Consider the following 16,166-nt stretch of genomic DNA (forward strand, 5'->3'; position numbering starts at 1 on the left):
AAGTGCCAGGTGGGCGGAGCCTAGCGGGGTAATGTGTGCAGAGTGTCAGGTGGGTGGAGCCTAGCGGGGTAATGTGTGCAGAGTGCCAGGTGGGCGAAGCTAGCAGGGCCATGTGTGCAAAGTGCCAGGTGGGCGGAGTCTAGCGGGACCATGTGTGCAGAGTGCCAGGTGGGCGTAGCCTAGCGTGGTAATGTGTGCAGAGTGCCAGGTGGGCGGAGCCTAGCGGGGTAATGTGTGCAGAGTGCCAGGTGGGCGGAGCCTAGCAGGGCCATGTGTGCAAAGTGCCAGGTGGGCGGAGCCTAGCGGGACCATGTGTGCAGAGTGCCAGATGGGTGAAGCCTAGCGGGGCCATGTGTGCGGGCGGCGGAGTGCTATGTGAGCGGAGCTTAGCGGGGCCATGTGGCTCTGAGGACGTCAGTGTCGTGGACTGCATGGCTGGGGACAGGTGAGTGTGAGTGTGTGTGTGTGTACATGTACATGCCACGTACAGGAGGGGGCGGAGCGAGCTGAGCATGGAAGTGTCGGCTCCCTGCACACGTAACCAGGGTAAATATCGGGTTACTAACCAAAGTGCTTTGCTTGGATACCCGATGTTTATCTTGGTTACCAGCTTTAGGCAGGCTGCCAGCGATGGCTCCCTGCACACTGTAGCTGTAAAAAGCCCTGCTTTTGCTGCTAGAACCGTTCTCGAACGTAACGCGAACTGTCAAGCTTTTAGCAAAAAGCTCGAGTTCTAGTTCGATCTAGAAAACCCCCAAAATCACTCGAACCGCGAACTGGAGAACCTCGAACCGCGCTCAACTCTACTCATCATGACATATGTGTATACAGTGATCGGGAAGGCAAAGTGAGTAACAAACCATGTCTTCCATCTGTATGGAGAGTCCGACAGTCCTGCAGCTGCACGGCATCAAGCAGTGACAAATTAGAATATTACTGCATAATATAATGTGGATCACCTGGGTAGTCTTTGTGCAGTCCAGATTTACATATAAAACTGAAAACATTGCTTTATTTCCCCCCATTTTCAAAATTAAAGGGAACTTGTCAAGGAAGGTTTTTTTATATTAAACTGTGCCCAATGTATTTTAAATAATGTAGTGTGCATTGCTAACATGATTTTAAAAATGAATTCCATGTATATATCTTAAAAAAAGACTTTATACAGTATGCTTAGGTGAATGTGTGAAGCCCCATAGGTGTTGTGTCGGTGCATTACCTTCAGGGACGCCACGTGGATGGAACAGTCTGGTCACAGGTAGGGAACCTTCTTTAGGATTTTCGTGACGCCACTCTCGGTAATGCGGTCAGTGGGGACCGCCACTGCAGATTAAGGGACGCCTGGGGCTGATGGTGGGTGCAGTCAGTTGTAGTGGCCTCCCGAGAGTGAGGCAAGCCCCAGGGCCCTGTGTAAGTGTGTGGCACCACAAGTCGCAGAATGACTCACACGCACAAGCAGAATGTCTTTCAGGGGTTTTACTCACATTAGGTGGCAGGGTGAATAACCCGGGCGTAGCTGGTATCCTTCCGGCTGGCTGATGAGGTTTCCTTAGCCCTTTTGTGTTTGTGGTGACCCCGACTTGAAGACCCTACGGGGGTCACCCAGGGAAGTTGCTGCTGCCTGTTCTCCCCTCGTTTCGGCCCGTTTGCTTGTAGCCTGGACCAGGTCACTCCGGCTGCTTACCTCCTGTGAAGTATGCGCCATCTCTTTGCTACGTGGCTGCGGACTCTGTGGTGTTGTCTTGAGGGTCGGAAGTGCCCCCTCAGGCAGGCTTGGCAGAAGAAAGGTGAATCTATCTCTGCACTGGGACCTGTTACCCCTGGCAGTCCCCTAACTCTGCCAGCCCTTTGCTCTCTCTAGCCTTGGGTGGATTTAGGGTGGCACTACCAGGTGACCGATCTCCGTCGAAAGTCACTGCGCGTACGCTGTCAGCTTGTAACAGCCTGCAGGGTCTGCTCATCACGTCTGCTCTCCCTGAGCTGCACTTACTAACTGGCTCACTGCTCCTCCTCTCCTGTTCTTGCCTATGCAACCTAGCAACTAGGATCTCTACCACACCCCTTGAGTGGACATGGAGGCCACGCCCCATCCTGGAATCTCTCAGGAGTCCTCCCAAAGGTAGATGTGTGAGACCTAATTACTATGCGCCTGTGTAGTCACACCTCGGTCAGCCTTCTGGATTACCTGTATTGTACTGCCCCCAGCATGTGTGACGCCCTGGCAAAGCCAGGTTGTCACAGAAAGAGTTAATCCTCCTTGGTAATCGGATCTCACACCGGTGCAGCAGGACAAACCACATCCCCCAGGGTAAGAGAAAAGCAGAGCAGAGGGGAGGGGCTGGAGCAGAGTGTATGGAGAGACAGACAGAAGAGGAGTCTGGAGTTGTAGCTCCCAGGCTGGTAGTGAAGCGTGCTCCGAGAGGGCCGGGACAGGCTGTGAGTGAGGAAGGGGCCAGGGGTAGCCGGGCAGGGTAGTGGCCCCCCAGTACCTAGGGTGACCCGGATCACTGCAGGGGAGTGGATTCCTCGTTCCCGGCTGAGGAGAAGGAGGAAGAGAGTGGAGGGAGAGGCACCTGACTGCAGGGAAAGAACAACAGGAGCTGCTGCACCGTGTGTGGGACGCTAACACCCCGTACCAAAGGCTGCGGACACCGGCAATTCCTAGTTACCAGTTACTCTGTGTGAAATACTTGTGAGTACGCCCGTGCCCTCAGGCACCGCACCGCAGCACTGCGCCCTGCTCCCTGCTTATCCCCGAACGGGCCCCGGGACCAACCACCCCTACCCATGGAGGGGTTAACATCCTAAGCTGCATCCCAACACCGTTCCCGGGAGTCCCGCACCTTCATCGCAGCGGTGGTGTCCACAATCACCACAACCGTGGGTGGCGTCACGGACAAAAAACAATCTCCCTTACCAAAACCCCTTTTACTGTGGAGCCTGGGATCACAGACCGGGTCACGCTACCGTGATACCCACAGAAGTGACCCCGTGGCCCGGATCTGAGTACCCCCCTGGTCCCCGGGCGACACATTTGGCGTCATGAACAGGATCGAACCCATCCAGTTACCTGGAGGAAGTGCGCTTTGTTCTGGACTGTCAGTGGTGTTCCGCTGCAAAAATTTTGAAAGTCGCCATCTTTGCCGCCATTTTGGGCGCGAAAATCTCCCGCCCAGCACCTTCTTCCCCAAGCGGTGGGCGCGAAAAAGAGGCTCCACCCCCTGAGAACACGGGCGGAAGTGAAGCTCCGGAGGACCGGAAGCGAAAGGAAAACTTTAAAAGTTGCTAGAAGGACTGCTCCCGAGTACCAAGGGGGAGCAGGAGGAAGGAACCGCAGTTTATGTGACCAGGGCTGTAAAGGCAGGGACGCCAGGACTTTGCCTAATTCCGTTCCTGGACAAGCAGTAGCCGCAACCCCGATGACATCTTACCCGGCTCCGGCAGTCCGCCCAGCCGCCACGGTGATGACGTCGGCTCCGGCAGTCCGCCCGGCCGCAACGGAGGTGGCACCCGATTGGAAGTCTGCCCCAGATGTGGCGCCAGCCGCTCCCAGGTACTCCGTCACGGCTGTGGAGCAGCCGGAGTGCACCTGCAGAGAGGAGGAGCAGGCCAGTGAGAGATGGAGCCCTCGGCAGTTAGCGAGGCCGGTTGTAGCCGGCGCCGAGGGCATCCAAGTGGGCCTGGCTTCTGAGCAGGAGGCAGAGCACAGAACCCGTGCCCCGTACTGGGAGTGGTGGCAGCGGTAGTGGAGCATGGACGGCTACCCACAAGTTAGAAAGTTGACTGTTTTATGGACTGTCACCCCTGTTGAACACCCTCAAGTTCAGGAGGAGGCCATCTGCTCCGCAGGTGTGGGGTGGCAGAACGGTTTAAAGTTTTAGAAAACGTACCTCCCGATGTGGGAAGATGTATGATTGTAATGTGTTTATTTTTCCAGTTTTAATAAATGTTGGTGGCCAGACGGCCCGAGGACGGGCCGTGTTTTACCAAGGGGGTGTGTGACGCCCTGGCAAAGCCAGGTTGTCACAGAAAGAGTTAATCCTCCTTGGTAATCTGATCTCACACCGGTGCAGCAGGACAAATCACATCCCCCAGGGTAAGAGAAAAGCAGAGCAGAGGGGAGGGGCTGGAGCAAAGTGTATGGAGAGACAGACAGAAGAGGAGTCTGGAGTTGTAGCTCCCAGGCTGATAGTGAAGCGTGCTCTGAGAGGGCCGGGACAGGCTGTGAGTGAGGAAGGGGCCAGGGGTAGCCGGGCAGAGTAGTGGCCCCCCAGTACCTAGGGTGACCCGGATCACTGCAGGGGAGTGGATTCCCCATTCCCGGCTGAGGAGAAGTAGGAAGAGAGTGGAGAGAGAGGCACCTGACTGCAGGGAAAGAACAACAGGAGCTGCTGCACCGTGTGTGGGACGCTAACACCCCGTACCGAAGGCTGCGGACACCGGCAATTCCTAGTAACCAGTGACTCTGTGTGAAATACTTGTGAGTACGCCCGTGCCCTCAGGCACCGCACCGCAGCACTGCGCCCTGCTCCCTGCTTATCCCCGAACGGGCCCCGGGACCAACCGCCCCTACCCACGGAGGGGTTAACATCCTAAGCTGCATCCCAACACCGTTCCCGGGAGTCCCGCACCTTCATCGCAGCGGTGGTGTCCACAATCACCACAACCGTGGGTGGGGTCACGGACAAAAAACAATCTCCCTTACCAAAACCCCTTTTACTGTGGAGCCTGGGATCACAGACAGGGTCACGCTACCGTGATACCCACAGAAGTGACCCCGTGGCCCGGATCTGAGTACCCCCCTGGTCCCCGGGCGACACACATGGGTGCAGTACTCAGTGGTGCCTGACCAGGCCAAGGCCCACATTCCCCCTTAGTTATCACCAGCACGTCCTCGGGCTGCAAGACAACATTTTAAATTGCATAAAACAGTAAAACATTTTAAAACCACCAGGTACCATACATCACCACCCTCCACCCACAAGTCCGTTAACCCACCCAAAACCCTCTCATGAGGCAGGTCACCGGTCCTTTTAGCAACCAGGTCTGGGCCATCCGCTTCCCCAGACCTTTCCTCCAATCTTCCTCTCCCGTTGGCCGCGCCTTCAGCCACTTCTGGCAGGATGTAGAGGCGGCTTTCGTGGTCTGGTGGTTTCAGGGTATACCTGGCCTGGTGGAGCCGCACCTTCAGCCTCTTCTGGCAGGATGTAGAGGTGGCCTCCACAGTTGGTGCTGACCAGGTACCCTCTTTGTGGTGGAGAGCCAGGCCCCATAAACAGGCGTGCTCCCTGGTCACAGGCGAGCCAGACCCCTAAACAGGCTGGCTCTGGTGGCGGTTGTACCTCTGGGGTAACTATGTGCACTGCGATAGTTTGTGGCTATAGCCAGTTCATAGCCTAATGTTCGTATTTTCAAAGTGCAAAGGGTTTCTCTTATAAGTTCAAGTGGGTACATGCTTGAACTTGTGAACATTGCAAAACTGTAAACTGTAACTTGCTGTACTTCTTACTTTATTTCCTTACTCCTCTGTTTCACCAGGGCTTGGGCCTGTAGGGCTGTGGCACCTGTTACTTTCTACATCTCTGTCATCATCCGTAGTGGTCTCATCAATGGGTTCTTTGCTTTTGTCTTCATTTTCTCTATCTTCATCTTCTGTTTCTGTTTCTTTTTCTCTGTCTTGTTCTTGTTCTATTGTTTCTTTTGGCTTTTTCTCTTGTGCTGTTTCTCTAGATTTTGGGATTGGTATAGAAGCAGCTGGACTGTAGTCAGGTCCTTTAGGACATGGTGTAACGTCGAGCACATACCATCCACGTTCTCCTTGATGCCTTGTGAATTCTACTACGTCTTCCATGTGCAGGTTTCTTCCTGGATGTCCTCTGGGTAAATGTGCTCTTACATCCCTTCTGCTCACAAATATGCCTACTTTCATGCCAGGTGCAACCATTAAGCCATATCCTGATTTTAACAGAAGTCTTCCACTATACCACGGCTAAGGATTCCCCTTTCTTGGTAGCGAACCTTTCTTTGGTGTTGCTTATCTTCAAAGTCTATAGCTGTTACATCATACCTGTCAGGAGAGTGCTGGGTTGCGGGCACGACGTGGAGCTCTAGTTGTGGGGCTCCTCCTCACCGTGGGCTCCCTTGTCACGTACATACTTGGTATGGTGATGGCTAGGGGTTCTTCTTCTGAAGGTGTTGGGCTCTCTTCATCCCAGCGGGAGTACGGCAACATCTCTGGCTCTGGGGTCAGCTCCTCAGCCTCCTGGCCTCCCCTCCCCCTTAGTTCTCCTGAGCACTCCTCTTGTGGCAGCGCTGGAGATGGATTTTTGTCAGCAGGCCAGGGTGATGAACTCTTTACCATGGATGTTACGGGAGTCTTCTTGTGGGCATGTGGAGGGAGCAGATACCGGTCCACCATCTCCTTTGGGAAATGAGCCTCTAGCTCGGCCTTCAGCCTCCAGTATTCGGGGTCCTTGCCCAGCATGGGCGTGAGGTCCAATTCCTTGGGCTGGGGAGCGGTGTCTGCTCTGGCCTTACAGGCCGGGGTAGATAACCTTGCGGCCTTTTCTTGGCAGGCCATGCCCAGCATGGCGGCGGCCTGGTCTTGGCGGGCCGAGCCTGGCGTGGCTGCGGCCTGGTCTTGGCGGGCCGCGCCCTGCATGGCGGCGGCCTGGTCTTGGCGGGCCGAGCCTTGCATGGCGGCGGCCTGGCCTTGGCGGGCCGAGCCTGGCATGGCTGCGGCCTGGTCTTGGCGGGCCAGGCCTAGCATGGCGGCGGCCTGGGTCAGCGTCACTCCTGCAGCGTGGATCAGCGTTGCTGCTGCGGCGGGACCGTGGCTGGCCGAGCAGGGCATCGCTGCGGCAGCCTGAGCTGGATGGGCCGGGCTGGGCGTCGCCTCTGCGGTGTGGATGGGCATCGCGGCTGCGGCGGGATCTTGGCGGGCCGCACCTGGCCTGGCTGCGGCCTTGATCGGTGTCGCTCCTGCGGTGTGGATTGGCGTCGCTCCTGCGGTGTGGATGGGCGTCACGGCTGCGGCGGGATCTTGGCGGGCCGAGCCTGGCGTGGCTGCGGCTGGTCTTGGCGGGCCACACCTGGCGTGGCTGCGGCCTGGATCGGCGTCGCCGCGCCAGGCGTCTCCAGGGACCTTGGGCATGGCAGCGGTGGTCGGGGCACTCGCGCCGGCAGGGGCATTAGATGACTCACCCCTCAGCAGCATCTTCGGTGTTCGGGCGGTCGCTGCTTCGCGCGTCGCTTGCCTCGCCATCCACTTCACATGGGCCCAGGCGACTCCAGCCATGTCGCTGAGCTCTGCGCGTACTTCCCAGATCTGCTGCATCACCTTCACCTCCAGCCTCTCACACCACTGGTCCAGCTCCCAGTTCCACCAGGCAGCGGAGCCCAGCTCTGGATCGCTGCGTGTGAATGCCATCCTCTCTGCACGATCTTCTCTGTTCTCCAGCTCTTTCTGCAGCTTAAGTGTCGTTATCTTCACTTCTCCAGAGCATTCCCAGCACTGCAGTGGATCTCTTTTTGCAACTAGCCACACCTCTTCGTGGGCGATAACTTCTTCCAGCGCGGGCTTCTGTTGTTTTTCAGCGTGCTTTTCATGGTGGCAATATGGCGGCGCTTCCAATTTTTCAAGCGGACCGCCCAGGCACATGGTCACCTGTCTTAACAGGTCTAGTCCTTATCCTGTTCGTGACGCCAGATGTGAAGCCCCACAGGTGTTGTGTCGGTGCATTACCTTCAGGGACTCTACATGGATGGAACAGTCTGGTCACAGGTAGGGAACCTTCTTTAGGATTTTCGTGATGCCACTCTCGGTAATGCGGTCAGGGTGACCGCCACTGCAGATTAAGGGGTGCCTGGGGCTGATGGTGGGTGCAGTCAGTTGTAGTGGCCTCCCGAGAGTGAGGCAAGTCCCAGGGCCCTGTGTAAGTGTGTGGCACCACAAGTCACAGAATGACTCATACGCACAAGCAGAATGTCTTTCAGGGGTTTTACTCACATTAGGTGGCAGGGTGAGTAACCCGGGCGTAGCTGGGATGAACCAGGCTAGAATCAGGTATCCTTCCGGCTGGCTGATGAGGGTGACTACCAACTCGCCTTCCTTAGCCCTTTTGTGTTTGTGGTGACCCCGACTTGAAGTCCCTACGGGGGTCACCCAGGGAAGTTGCTGCTGCCTGTTCTCCCCTCGTTTCGGCCCATTTGCTTGTAGCCTGGACCAGGTCACTCCGGCTGCTTGCCTCCTGTGAACTATGGGCCCTCTCTTTGCTACGTGGCTGCGGACTCTGTGGTGTTGTCTTGAGGGTCGGAAGTGCCCCCTCAGGCAAGTTTGGCAGAAGAAAGGTGAATCTATCTCTGCACTGGGACCTGTTACCCCTGCGGGCCTGGTACCTCCCTGGCAGTCCCCTTACTCTGCCACCCCTTTGCTCTCTCTAGCCTTGGGTGGATTTCGGGTGGCACTACCAAGTGACCGATCTCCACCGTCGGTAGTCACTGCGCATACGCTGTCAGCTTGTAACAGCCTGCAGGGTCTGCTCCTCACGTCTGCTCTCCCTGAGCTGCGCTTACTAACTGGCTCACTGCTCCTCCTCTCCTGTTCTTGCCTACGCAACCTAGCAACCAAGCTCTCTACCACACCCCTTGAGTGGACATGGAGGCCACGCCCCCTCCTGGAATCTTTCAGGAGTCATCCCAAAGGTAGATGTGTGAGACCTGATTTACTATGCGCCTGTGTAGTCACACCTCGGTCAGCCTTCTAGATTACCTGTATTGTACTGCCCCCAGCATGGGTGCAGTACTCAGTGGTGCCTGACCAGATCAGGGGCGCCACAAATGCGGTACATAACTTAGGTTTCAGCCATTAGTTTTTCCTAAGTTTAGTCACTGTCACTCAAGTTCAGGCACAATTATATTTTTAACTTCATGCTTCCCGCATAGAAATTACGCTAATTACCCCACAGGTCCTTAACCATCACTTCTCCAATCATAGATGCTAGAATGTATGGGCTCCTGACAGGTATGACATAACTTGTCATGTGATGGGTCATGTTCAAAATGCAGCCCTATGTTTCCAGCCTGATGTTTCTAGACAGAATAAACATTCTTTTTCTAAGTTCACATGGGTATATAGTTGATTATAATTAGAAGCGGGGGCTCTGGGGGTAAGACCCCCAGATGAAAGGTGTGCAGGGGGGTGAAGTCCCCCTTGCATTATAATCAGGCAAAGGGGACTTCGCCCAGGGGAGGAGGGTGAAGTCCCCCTTGCATGATTATAGTGTACAGGAAGAAACTTTGTCACACCCACCAACCAAGCCAGCCATGCCCACTAACCTGTCAGAAGCCTGTGCATTCTAGACTGAACCCTTTTCCAATGCTGAGCTCCAGAAATAAGCAGACGAGAAGTGGTGGTGAAGGACCTGTAGTGATGTCACATCCATGTTATCGTAATGGGTGGAGCTCAGTCAAAGTGGTGGTGAAAGACCTGTGATGTAATCAATTACAATGTGGGGGCGTGACTATGTTAAAAAAGAATTGTGCCTGAACTTGAATGACTGTGACTGAACCCAGCAAAAGCTCCACCCTCATGGCAGAAACTTAAGGTACTTACTGCATTCACCTAAGCATATAAAGTCTTTTTTAAGATAAATATATGGATTTTTTTTTCAACCATGTTAGTTATACACATTGTATCATTTAAAACACATTGGGGGCAGTTTAATATAAAGAACGACATGACAGGTTCCCTTTAAGGTAGTAAATCAACTGTAACCATAATGACCCATAGAATAAAGTTACTATGTAATCTGTACTACACAGCAAATGCTGTAAATATAAACCCAAGGGACCGTTGCAAAATTGCAGAGCTTTTTTTTGTTTTTATTTCACTCCACATATTTTTTTTTTTTTCAGTAAATTATATGAAAAAAAATTGTAACACATTGTTGTAAAACCCAAAGGGTATTCTTGAGTTCAGCTATTAATTAAGACCAAGCCAGTTTTGTTCTCAAAGAAATTGTCTGACCCTGCTCACCTCCATATGTTTATATAAGGCTAAAGGCACATTTGTGACTTGAGTGAGGATCGTATCGCATCGCATCGCATTCCATGGCCCACACTGGCTCCCCGCTCTCCTGACAGGAGAGTACTGTGACACCCCACTGAGCTCAAGATAGGAGCTTCGATCAGTACCTTGTATACCCGTCGCCGGGCGAGTGGTTTGTAGAAGTCGTGGCCTGACCCGGTTTCGTGGCCTTGTGGTGCACAGTAAAAGGGAGGGTTGCAAGGATTGTTCCTGGAGAGGTAGTCACCGGTTACGGTGGTGACTGGAGCCCTGGCCTCCTCCGCTGCGGACCCTTCTTCCGACCTTTCCTCCTCCAGGAGTGGAACGGATGATGTCGACTACGCCACCTCTGGTGTGCAGCCAGGGATAAGGCCGCCGCTGCAGAGTATCTCGCCGGGGAAGATGTTGGGGTGCAGAATAGATGATATCGCTCCCCCAGGAGGGAGAACGGGGAACTGGGAATTGCCGGATCATAAGGTGACGGCAAACGGAGTCAGAGTCACTGGATTGGGGGTTTCAGATTTTGTTTACTCACAGTACTTTCTTTACTGCAATGACTGCATTTATTCCCAGGAAGGGTAGAGGTCAAGTCTGGTAGAGCAGCCTGTGGCTTTCTCCTTCTGTGCTCTCGTGTGGTGGTCCCTTCCTTGTCTCTGGAGCTCTCGGGACCCACTACTCTGCCACCCGAAGCTTCGGGGTTCTGTAACCCTCTTCTCCTACATGCCACACAACTACCAGTCCCAGGCTCTCAACTCTTTCCCGGCTAGCCACCTCTCCCATTCCATGTCTCTGCTGGCTAATGGACCTGGAGCCTCCTAACTGGCATCTTCCTCAGCTTAGGGGTCCTCAGCCATCCACTCGCCCGGTCCCAGGTAAGGAAAGGGTGTATAACCAGTCTGGACCTGGTGGCTCCTCTGCTCTTCCTCCCTGAGAGATGCTCCCTTGGAGCTGGTCACTGCATGTCCTCTCTCTCTGGACTCCTAGCGTTCTGAAGAAAATGAAACTAAACTGTCCCCTTTGTAACTTCCTCCTGCTCTACAAGTCCCTCCTGCACGTGTCCCCACGTAAGGAATGTGCCTTCTGCCTGTGTGTGTGTGGCTGCAAAAACAGACTTAACCTCTTCCTGCCAGGGTGGAGGGAAATTAAAAAGTATATAAAAATACATACAATACAATAGCCTGTAGCACCCAGTCTCAGGGGCGCTACATTCCTCCAGAGCGAAACGCAACACTCCTGGGTTGCAAGAGAAAATTACACCGCAAATACATTTGTTCATATTCAACAATTTAACACGTCCCTTTTACTGGGTCCCAATAAAGGAAAGGAAGAAGCAGGATGGAAAAGAAGAAGGACAAGAAAAGAAAGGAAAAAGAAACATTGGCATAAATCAAGTCATTTAAAAAAACAACAAGTCATTAAACATTCTGGAGCAGGCCTCCTTGCGACGCTCCAGGGCCCTCCAGGTACCCACGTTTGAGGAACTAGAACAACAGTCCGATCCCGGTGCAGGCTGTGGTGCTGGGCTTACCCTCCGGCCACCACTCACCAAGGCTCGCACCTAGTCAGTCCATGTCACCTCCCCATCTTCTCCTGGTCCTGGGGAGGCAGGGTTCCTTGCTCCTAGTATGAGTGTCCAACAAAGGGGGCAGGCACTGTTTTTTTGCACCCCGCTGCAATCCCACCCACGAAAGGCGGGCAAGTTCAGTCCTTGTTGGTACGCATGGTGCCCATCCCATTCTCAATAGACGCCATTTTTACAGTCCCAGTCTGGTAGTCATGGTGCTCATAGCCGCAGGCACAAAATAAACATACGACAGTCCAGTAAAGGCACACAGTACCCATTGGATTTGGTCATGCAATCCTGCCGACTACATCAGTTATGACACCCCACGGAGCTCAAGATAGGAGCTATTATACCTGTCGCCGGGCCAGTGGTTTGTAGAAGTCGTGGCCTGACCCGGTTCCATGGCCCCGTGGTGCACAGTAAAAGGGAGGCTTGCAAGGATTGTTCCTGGAGAGGTAGTCACCGGTTACGGTGGTGACTGGAGTCCTGGCCTCCTCCGCTGCAGACCCTTCTTCCGACCTTTCCTCCCCAGGAGTGGAATGGATGATGTCGACTATGCCACCTGTTGTGTGCGGCCAAGTATAAGGCTGCCGCTGCAGGGTATCTCACCTGGGGAGATGTTGGGGTGTAGCCTGGATGATATGGCTCCCCATGGACGCAGCGGCCCCCGGGAGGGAGAACGGGGAACTGGGAATCGCCGGATCACAAGGCGACAACATACAGAGTCAGAGTCACTGGGTTGCGGGTTTCAGATTTTGTTTACTCTTAGTTCTTTCTTTACTGCAATGACTCCGTTCGTTCTCAGGCAGGGCAGAGGTCAAGTCTGGTAGAGCAGCCAGTGGCTTTCTCCTTCTATGCTTTCGTGTGGAGGTCCCCTCTTCGTCTCTGGAGCTCTTGGGACCCACTACTCTGCCACCTGAAGCTGCGGGGTTCTGTAACCCTCTTCTCCTCCATGCCACACGACTACCAGTCCCAGGCTTTCAACTCCTTCCCGGCTAGCCACCTCTCCTATTCCAAGTCTATGCCGGCTAATGGACCTGCAGCCTCCTAACTGGCATCTTCCTCAGCTTAGAAGTCCTCAGCCATTCACTCAACCAGTCCCAGGTAAGGAAAGGGTGTATAACCAGCCTGGACCTGGTGCCTCCTCTGCTCTGCCTCACTGAGAGAGAGAGACAGCGCTCCCCAGGGAGTTGGTCACTGCATGTCCTCGATCACTGCTTCCCAAGGCGTTCTCAGGTAAGTGAAACCAAACTGTTCCCTTTGTAACTTCCTCCTGCTCTACAAATCCCTCCTGCTCTACAAATCTCTCCTGCACGTGCCCCCACCTAAGGAATGTGCCCTCTGCCTGTGTGTGTGTGTGTGTGTGTGTGTGTGTGTGTGTGGCTGCAAAAACACACTTAACCTCTTCCTGCCAGGGTGGAGGTAAATTAAAAAATACATAAAAATACATAAAATACAATACCCTGTAGCACCCAGTCTCAGGGGCGCTACAGTACCGTGGTATAGAACTACATACAGATGACAAGCTCCAGTCAGGAGAGCCACCAGCCAACCGGGCACTGCGATATGATCCTCAAGTGAGTCACACGCAAGTGTGACGTCAGCCTTAGAAGAAGGGTCGGGGAAGGGGAAAGAGAATGCATAACTTCCCTGAACTTTCCCAGTTCCCCTATAACCGCCCCTATCTATCCCCCCAGTTACTTTACATTAAGTATTAAACTTTGTATCTTTTGGTTGTGGAATGCAAGCACAGATAATACGTATTGATCTCATTTAGTAAGATGTACATCAATGATTTATTGTGTTATTTAGTACTATATTTATGAATCATAAAGAGTTCACTTATATTTCATTTTAAGGAATACTTCCCCCTCCCCCGATCCCTTACCATTTTCTCCAATAATATTCTTCTAATAAGATGTTACCTCATTTACCCTTATTCCCTCATAAAAAGGAAGTATTAATCTGTAATTTCTGTGTTGGGAAAAAAAAAATCTAATAAAAATACGTTGTACATGAAAATGCATAACTGAAAACTAGATGCCACCAGAAGAGTTAAAGAGAAAACATTTTTGTGCATTATCGTATTTAATGAGAGATAACGTCTATGTTTCTTTGTCAACATAGCCTTGTTTGGCTACTTTTAACTAATACCATATTGGGGTACATAGGACTTTTTATTGATTTTTTTCAGAGGTGGGAAAAGAAAAACAGCAATGCTGAAATGGTTCATGTTTTTATATTTACATTTTTTATATTTTCATTATATGGGTTCCAATTATCCAAGATTATTACCCTATTGTTTTAATAATTTTTATACAATAATACTTTGTTAGGCCTCTGTCACACGTTCGTGCCTCCGGTACGTGTTTGACAGTTTTCTCACGTACCGGAGACACGGGCACACGTGGACCAATGTATTCCTAATGTATTGAACACACGTAAGTATTTTGGAACGGAACGTGTGTCCGTTCCGTACTTACGTGTGTCCGTGTGTTTCTCACGCTGACATGTCCGTTTTTCTCCGGCATCACGGGTGTCACACAGCCCGCACCCGTACCACACGGATGTAGTGTGGATGCGGTCCCGTGTGACACGCGCCGGAGAAAACTCCCGTGTCAGAGTCAGAGAAAAAAAAATAACAAACCTTTACTCACCTTCTCCAGGCCTCCTGTCTCTGCCGCTGCTGTCACTTGCTTCCGGCCGCCGCTCATTATGCTCATTTAATATTCACTTCACTGCAGCCGGAAGCTGCAGCAGCGGGGAGTCGGCAGGGCTAGAGACCGAAGATCAGTACCCTGAACAGCACCAAGGACCATGTAAGTATGCAAATTACCGGTTCTCCGTGTGTTATCACAGATAGCACACGTAGAACACACGTGGCCCGCACGTACCGGAGACACGTACTTACCAAACGCAACACGCAGGGAAAATACGTGTCTCGTGGCACGTGCGTGATTCTCACGTATGTGTGAGAGAGGTGACTCGCCCACCCCAGGGCTTTGGGACACCCGGTGCCGGGCCGGACTAGTCCGGGGGGTAGTCAGTGGTGGCGGGTCCCGACTCCGTGACCCTGGCGGGGTCAACTAATATGGCTGCTGTGTTGGGGGTGATTATTAAAGTTAGTATTCGTGACGCCACCTGTGGTTTGAGGCTATTGAGCCGCCGCTGCTGTAGGGGGCCTCCGGGGCTGGTGGAATGGCAGCTTGGATGGTCCTGCTCCCCACAGGTGGAGCGGTACCCCGGGGCAACCGTTGGTGCTTTTTAAAGTCTATGGTGGTGTTGTGAAAGATGCGGTGCAGGCGAAATAATGGAGGCAACACCAGGGGGTGCAGTTTCAAGGTTTTACTCACTGGTTTATGATGTCGCGAACTGGTCGCCCACTGGTGTGCTGGAATCCCCTGTCAGGGACCTCCGCCGATCCCGGGTAGATCTGGGAGTAAATGCCGGTGCACCCTTCTATTGTGTCTCTTCCCTCGGCTGTCTTCAAAGCCTTGACTTTTCTGGATAAACCTGTCTTGGCCTCCACTATGGGTTTTGGACAAGAAGGCTTGCCTGAATGGAACTCTGCCCTCTTCCCAGGGGTTCTACAGTGGGATGTGGCCCGGGGAGCTTGCAACCACCCTGGGCCTCGGTGTTCACTTTTGGAAAATGACTTCTCTTCCTCCAGTTTCTAGGGACCATCCCCTGTATGCAGCCTGATCCCTCCACCCGATGACTTAGTGGAACAGGCCACAAGCTTGAAAGCCTTTCAGTGGCCCTGGAATCCTTTCTGTAGTTCACTGCTGTGGTGTCACCTGGGCCTAGCCGGGCCCCAGGGTCTCCACCATATAGCTTCACACTCAATCTTCACTGCTTCTGAGGTATTAACCTCTCTCTCCTTCTCTCTCCAACTTCTCACTCCTTTCACTCCCTGCTAACAACTGAACCTGAACTCCCTGAATCTGCTCAACCCTCTGTTGTTGGCTCCTCCCACCTTCCCAGTTGCTAGGCCCCACCCTATGGGAGTAGGGATGGGTCTTACGGCCCCCCCAGCATGCAGCATGGGGGGTAGCTGCCACTGTCCCCGGTCCCTAAATATGCCTAACAATGGGTGTAGTGTGAATTTGCCTGTGGACCGGTGTTTACCCCTTTCCTTACCCAGGATGGGACATCACACCTCTGGCTGAGGTGCAATGTCTCTGTGGCGACGGAAGCCTCAGGGGCGCCACACAGGCCTTATAAGAGAAAATGGATTTAGACATCATTACTTTTTATATTTTAAAACAGTAACTTTTTTTACGCTGACAGGCATCCTATTTGGCTCTGAAATGTGTACTGGGATTGCAGTCATGGGGCCATTATTAGGTACTAAGGCAGTGTAAGCAACCCATCAGTATCCCATAAAGTGTTGTAAAGGGGCCTATGGGTAAGAAAGGGTGCTTTGTCCCTCTGTCAAACACAGCAGTTAATAGCTAAGACTGGCAGAAGCAGTTTACCAATGTGGCTTTTGTACATTTACAAGTGTACGAAGCTGTGGAAAAGAAGCGCAGATAG

At 53.0% G+C, this 16,166-nt stretch overlaps 1 protein-coding gene across 1 annotated transcript in view; it reads left to right on the plus strand.

Moving 5' to 3' along the window:
• The window catches only part of LOC142302343 (ranaspumin-like), a 190,348-nt gene that overhangs the window by 54,454 nt on the left and 119,728 nt on the right, over positions 1 to 16,166 (plus strand). The window lies entirely within an intron of this gene.

The sequence above is a fragment of the Anomaloglossus baeobatrachus genome, chromosome 4 (genome assembly GCF_048569485.1).
Source record: "Anomaloglossus baeobatrachus isolate aAnoBae1 chromosome 4, aAnoBae1.hap1, whole genome shotgun sequence".
Taxonomy (NCBI): domain Eukaryota; kingdom Metazoa; phylum Chordata; class Amphibia; order Anura; family Aromobatidae; genus Anomaloglossus; species Anomaloglossus baeobatrachus.